Source organism: Dendrobates tinctorius, unplaced genomic scaffold, assembly GCF_039654945.1.
Source record: "Dendrobates tinctorius isolate UK_male_01 unplaced genomic scaffold, ASM3965494v1 ptg000139l, whole genome shotgun sequence".
Lineage (NCBI taxonomy): Eukaryota > Metazoa > Chordata > Amphibia > Anura > Dendrobatidae > Dendrobates > Dendrobates tinctorius.
In genome coordinates this window covers 8,785,001-8,791,487 of record NW_027361807.1, presented here as the reverse complement: position 1 = coordinate 8,791,487, position 6,487 = coordinate 8,785,001, and the positions used below count along the sequence as shown (strand labels likewise).

Below are 6,487 nucleotides of genomic sequence, written 5' to 3'. Positions count from 1 at the left end.
AGTGCACTCCATGTCAGATTCATCTTGGACTGGGGAATTCATGATTTGACTTGATAACCCAGGCATGGTATGTGAAAAGAGCTCCATGGAGTAATCTGTAGTGTGGCCTGCCGCATCCTTCACTTTTGCTAGGGGTGAAGGACAGAAGGAAAGGTGTTGTTCCAGACCAGGGTCTCGACTGACGACTCAGTGCTTTTATTTTTTGAAACTTCAGAAGAGGAGGTGATAGAGCTGGAGGCTGTGTCAGCAATGTAAGCCAAAACTTGTTCCAGAAGCTCCGGCTTTAAAAGCGGTTTACCTACTCCCAGAAAAGGGAGCCTTCGAGGCCTTGTGGAGCCAGATGATGACGCAGGCTCAACACCTCCTGCCTTAGGTGCTATTGTGCTTTTGCCACTACCAGCAGATGCACCACCACCACCACCACCATCAGTACCAGCTGGCAACCCCCGCCCACGGTCATGGCCTCTTCCACCATACTTCCTCATTTTTGGGAAAATGTACCCAAAATACCACCAGCTATATGGTACTGTAAAACAAGGTACAAGGTGTATATAGTATTGGGGAGAATTTGAATCTCCCAAGAGATTTTAGGAGGCTGAACTATTATCTCAGGCCCACTATAGATTACACCTCAATGTAACAGGCTGAAATTGGCTGGTGTATGACAAAGTACAAGGTGTATAGAGTATTTGGGAGAATTTGAATCTCCCTACAGATTTTAGGAGGCTGAACTATTATCTCAGGCCCCCTATAGATTACACCTCAATGTAACAGGCTGAAATTGGCTGGTGTATGACAAAGTACAAGGTGTATAGAGTATTGGGGAAAATTTGAATCTCCCTAGAGATTTTAGGAGGCTGAACTATTATCTCAGGCCCATTATAGATTACTCCTCAATGTAACAGGCTGAAATTGGCTGGTGTATGACAAAGTACAAGGTGTATAGATTATTGGGGAGAATTTGAATCTCCCTAGAGATTTTAGGAGGCTGAACTACTATGTCAGGCCCATTATAGATTACACCTCAATGTAACAGGCTGAAATTGGCTGGTGTATGACAAAGTACAAGGTGTATAGAGCATTGGGGAGAATTTGAATCTCCCAAGAGATTTTAGGAGGCTGAACTATTATCTCAGGCCCACTATAGATTACACCTCAATGTAACAGTCTAAAATTGGCTGATGTATGACAAAGTACAAAGTGTATAGAGTACTGGGGAGAATTTGAATCTCCCTAGAGATTTTAGGAGGCTGACAATGATGCTCTCAGTCCAAGTATGGCAGCAGGCAGCCTTATAAGCAGGACTGCTGCACACAAAAGTGTGGAAAAATGAACGCTTGGTAACTGTGCAGAAAAGAGGAAGAAAAGTATTTTTGCTTTTAAAAAAGCAGTTTGCACAGCAGTGTGCAAACAGCAATGCAGCTATCAGGGAGCCTTATAAGGCAGCCTAATAACCAACAGAGCTGATGCACAAAAATATAGCCTCCCCTGTTACTGCACACAAACTTTTGTGTTGTAAGTGGAAATCGCTAACAGCAGAAGCAGTTTTTTTGTTCTTCTTCCCTTCCTAACACTCTCCCTTATTCAAAATCATCAGCAGCAACCTCTCCCTAATGCTATGATTGGCAGAAGTAAGATGGCGGTCAGCGTGCACGCCCTTTTATAGCCCCTGTGACGCCACACAAAGCAAGCCAATCACTTGCATGCCCTTCTCAAAGATGGTGGTGATCGCTGCCCATGTCATCGCGTTGCCCACAGTGTGTGTCCTCCATCATTGGCTGAAAAACGGCGCTGGAAGCATCATTTGAAACGTGACTTTGGCGCTCTGGTCGCCGACCTCGTGGCTGACCTCACGCCATGGTCGGGTTTCGTTTCATGAAACCCGACTTTAGCGAAAGTCGGCGACTTATGAATTTGGCTGACCCGTTTTGCTCAACTCTAGCATCCACTATTGGTAACATTGTATCTCCTACTATGTATGTCTCAGGAATCAAAAGAGAAACTTGGGTCATTTGCAAGGGCTTTTTAAAATGTGGTAGAATGGGATGCAAAACAGGTAGACAGTCCAATAATATCAAAACATTTAGCAGGTATAATAACACGAAAAATGTCACCATAAAGAAATATATTAATTGCAATTCTAATCATGTGATTTATAAAATTGATTGTACTCTGTATCTTAAATCATACATAGGACGCACTACTCGCAAACTGAATAAGCGGATTTCAGAACATTTGTATGATATACAGGTGCATCTCATAAAATTAGAATATCATCAAAAAATTTATTTATTTCAGTTCTTCAATACAAAAAGTATGGCTAGTTTCACACTTGCGCCTTTTTGCGCAGCGTATCGAGCGCACAGGAAACGCATGTCAAAAACACATGCAAACGCTTGTAAACGCTGCATTTTTTGTAGCATTATTGTGTGCATTACGACAAAAAATCACAGCGTTTTTATGCGTTTGTAAGCGTTTTTCATTTTTTATGTGCAATGGTGTCACTTCACAGGAGAAAAAATCCTTGAAAAATTCTTGCAACACACTCCACCAATGGGACAGCAGTGGGCGTGTCTTATGGAAATTCTTTATATAGACCCAGTTTACAGCTGAATTCTTCACATTTGCTTGCATTTGCCTTGAGAAACATGGATCTGCGCTGGAAGAGTTTTTACTTTGACTTGGATCTGGACATGAGGATGGCTCAGGCTTATGCAGTTGCTTGCCATGAACAGAGGGAGAGAGAGAGGCAGCGAAGATGGCAGCGGCGGCGTTTGTGGATAAATCCCATTATTGAACTGTGGGAGAGCCGTGGTGCGTACCACACCCTCTACAGTGAGCTACAGGCAAACACGGAGAAATTTACGGATTATACCTGGATGTCCCAAGAAACCTTTAACGATTTGCTTGGTAGGGTCCAAGAAGTCATCCGGAGACAGGACACGCAGCTCCGGCATGCGATTACTCCTGAGGAACGGCTCCTGGTCACATTACGGTACGTAGTTTTGCAAAACCAATGCCTGCATAATTTTCTTTGTTGTGACATGTACTTTTCCCAATCTGGCAGAATTATAGTTCTGCCATGTAGTGAACAAAAGGCTGCGGTAATTTTTTTATGGCATGTATTGAACAAAAGGCTGCAGATATTTTTTTTTTTTTTTTTTATTGAATTTTAGGTGTGTAAAAAAATCCCTATACACAAATATTAATTTTAGTTTTTTTCTTTGTGTCACAGATTCCTGGCTACTGGAGAGACCCTGTCTTCACTGCACTTCCAGTATTGGAATCTCCACGTTGTCTGGAATTGTAGTGGAACGTTCTTTGTCCAGAATTCATGCCCCTGCCCACCGCAGAAAAGTGGTTGGAAATCGCTGAAAGATTATGGACAGTCTGCAATTTCCCTAACTGTTTGGGAGCGGTGGATGGGAAACACATCCGGATTATCAAGCCCAAAAGAACTGGATCTGAGTACTACAACTGTAAAAAGTACTTTTCTACTGTACTCATGGCCATTGCGGATGCAGACTGTATGTTTATTGCTGTGGACATTGGTGCATTTGGCCGTGGGAATGACTCCCAGGCTTTTAGGAACTCAGACATGGGCAGGAGGTTGTATGGCAACCACTTCAATTTTCCCATGCCACGGCCTCTTCCCAACACTGAAGGTCCGCCTCAGCCCTTTGTAATGGTTGGTGATGAAGCATTCCAGATGTGCCAAAACCTGCTCAAGCCCTACTCCAGCCGGGACTTGCACCACAACAAAAGAATTTTTAATTACAGGCTGACCAGGACCAGAAGAACAGTAGAGTGTACATTTGGTATACTTGTATCTAGATGGCGCATTCTTGGCACAGCCATTAATCTGAAACTGGAAACAGTGGATGAGGTGGTGAAGGCCTGTGTGGTTCTACATAATTTTGTCATGGCTAGAGAGCACCCGAACTTTGAAATTGATGATGTTGCTCCTAACCCATTGCCTGAATTTACTCAGCACCCTCTCAGGTCATCCGTTGAAGTTGGACAAATGAGGGACCAATTTGCAGCCTACTTCATCTCAGATGTAGGACGGGTGGAATGGCAAGAGCAAAAGGTGTAAAAAAATTTTCTTGTCGGTATGTTAATAAAAAACACTGTTTTGATACCTGTACTGAGTGCATTCTGTGTTTTTGCACTCCCAATACTATTAGCAAGTAGCAGGTGTATCAGTGAATTGATGATGCTGTGTTTTGTGCACTATGAATTCACTAATACTCCTGAGTAGGTGACTATACATGGACACACAAGTTGTATTACCTTTATAATCTCTTCAGTGTGTTCAATTAACAGCGATGCTGTAGATAATACAACTAATTTTTGTGTCATATGGGGCGATTTTACAAATAGTGATTTTTGGATGCACTGGCATACTTCACTTTTTATGACACTGAAACATGTGACTATAAATATTATTTGTAGGATCACCAATGTGGATTGAATTTTAAAAGCACACTGGTAAAATACCCAGGCCTGGTGTCATGCTGAAGTGACGAATACTTCACAAAGTTATCACAAATGGGCAGGAGAATACACATTAAACTGCAGCATCGCTACACTCTTCTTCAAATATATGGAGAGTTAAGCAAAGCTGCAGGTTAAACCTCATGTGTATTCACCTGCCCAGGTGTTATAGTGATGATGATACAAGGTCAGGGTATTTGTGAAGTATATATAACATTTATTTTCACCATCATGTCATCAGTTTCTTCAACACACACGTAATAGAGTATGTGGTTAATTACAAGGTTTATCTACAGTCCCTGCCTTGTCTCTAATAGTTAAATGATGGTACAAAAAGGCAAGGTAACAATAGATATGCCTTGCACTCAACACCATCCTCTATGCCAGGGTTTCCAAAATCTAGTCCTAAATGTCCACCAACAGATCATGTTTTAAGGATTTAATTTTTTTGGCTCAGGTTATCACCGGAGTAAGTTACTTAAAACATGATTTGTTTGTTGGCCTTGAAGACTGGAGTTGGGGAACCCTGCTCAATTCAGTCTGTGCAATACACCAGATATCTCTATTAGGCTGGTTTCACATTAGCGCTTTTGTGCGCAGCGCATCGGGCGCACCAGTGCGCATGCGCACTGCGCACCTATATTTTACATGATGTGCGCATGGTTTTGCGCATATTTGCGCTTTCGTGCGCATGCGTTTTTTTGTCTTTCGCGCCAGGCGCGTCAGACGCAACATGTTGCATTTTTGGTTCCGCCCTGTCTCGTTAAAACAACGCATGCGCACGGAATGCGCACGGAATGCGCAAAAACACCACATTGGAGCCTATGGGAGCGCAATACTTGCGCATGGTCTTGCGCACGCTTGCGTTTTTATGCGCATGCGTTTTTTAAATAAACATGACTGAAATTTGGTCTAGACAGTAAAAAAAAAAAAAAAACCAAGGTGATAAAATGGTGTGGGCACTGGGATTCCACAATACTTTAAGGATTGCTCACTAGTGGACACACAGCACAAGCTGCACCAATGTAAGTATGAAAAACCTAATGTCTGGCTGAAATTTCAATACATTTCTATGTACTTATGTCTCTTTTTTTTTTTATTGCAGCATGTCTTCATCTGGTGAAGAATATGTCCCCGGGACAGGGCAAGAGGCAGAAGAAGTGAGTACTATGCTTCCGTATGGATTTGAAAAAATAAACACATGTGATTAATTTTTTCTGTTTAATTTTCAGACCTCATCCTCCATCACGCCACCACCACCGGAGGAACGGCAGGAGCAGCAAGGCCAAGTGCGGGCGGGTAGACGTGATGTAAGTACAGACGGACTGTTTTTTTTGTTTTTTTTTTACTTATTTTCTAGTTTGCTTTATTTATTTATTTATTTATTTTTTTAAATTTTCATGGTTGTTTTTTTCGATGTTTGTTTCTTTTTTTGCATTTATTTTCATGTTTGTTTGTTTGGGTATATGGGCACGGGACTATGGGATGGAGGATATATATGATGGGTATATGGGCATGGGATAGAGGATATGTATGATGGTATATGGGCACGGGACTATGGGATGGCGAATATGTATGATGTGTATATGGGCACAGGCATATGAGATGGCGAATATGCATGATGGGTATATGGGCACAGGACTATGGGATGGAGGATATGTATGATGGAATATGGGCACGGGACTATGGGATGGAGGATATATATGATGGGTATATGGGCATGGGATAGAGGATATGTATGATGGTATATGGGCACGGGACTATGGGATGGCGAATATGTATGATGGGTATATGGGCACAGGCATATGAGATGGCGAATATGTATGATGGGTATATGGGCACAGGACTATGGGATGGAGGATATGTATGATGGAATATGGGCACGGGATTATGGGATGGAGGATAATTTTAAATTTCTATAACTAACCACAGTAGTTACTATGCCCGGGCAGCGCCGGGCTCTTCAGCTAGTTTTAGATATTTTTTATTT

General features: G+C 42.2%; 1 protein-coding gene across 1 annotated transcript in view; it reads left to right on the top strand.

The window, feature by feature from the left end:
• Positions 1-6,121: 6,121 nt before the first annotated feature.
• LOC141048943 (uncharacterized) overlaps positions 6,122-6,487 on the top strand; it is a 2,468-nt gene continuing 2,102 nt past the window's right edge. The window contains exon 1 of the mRNA XM_073545002.1: positions 6,122-6,487. This exon is cut by the window's right edge and continues 555 nt beyond it. The gene's annotated coding sequence lies outside the window, so the exon portion shown is untranslated.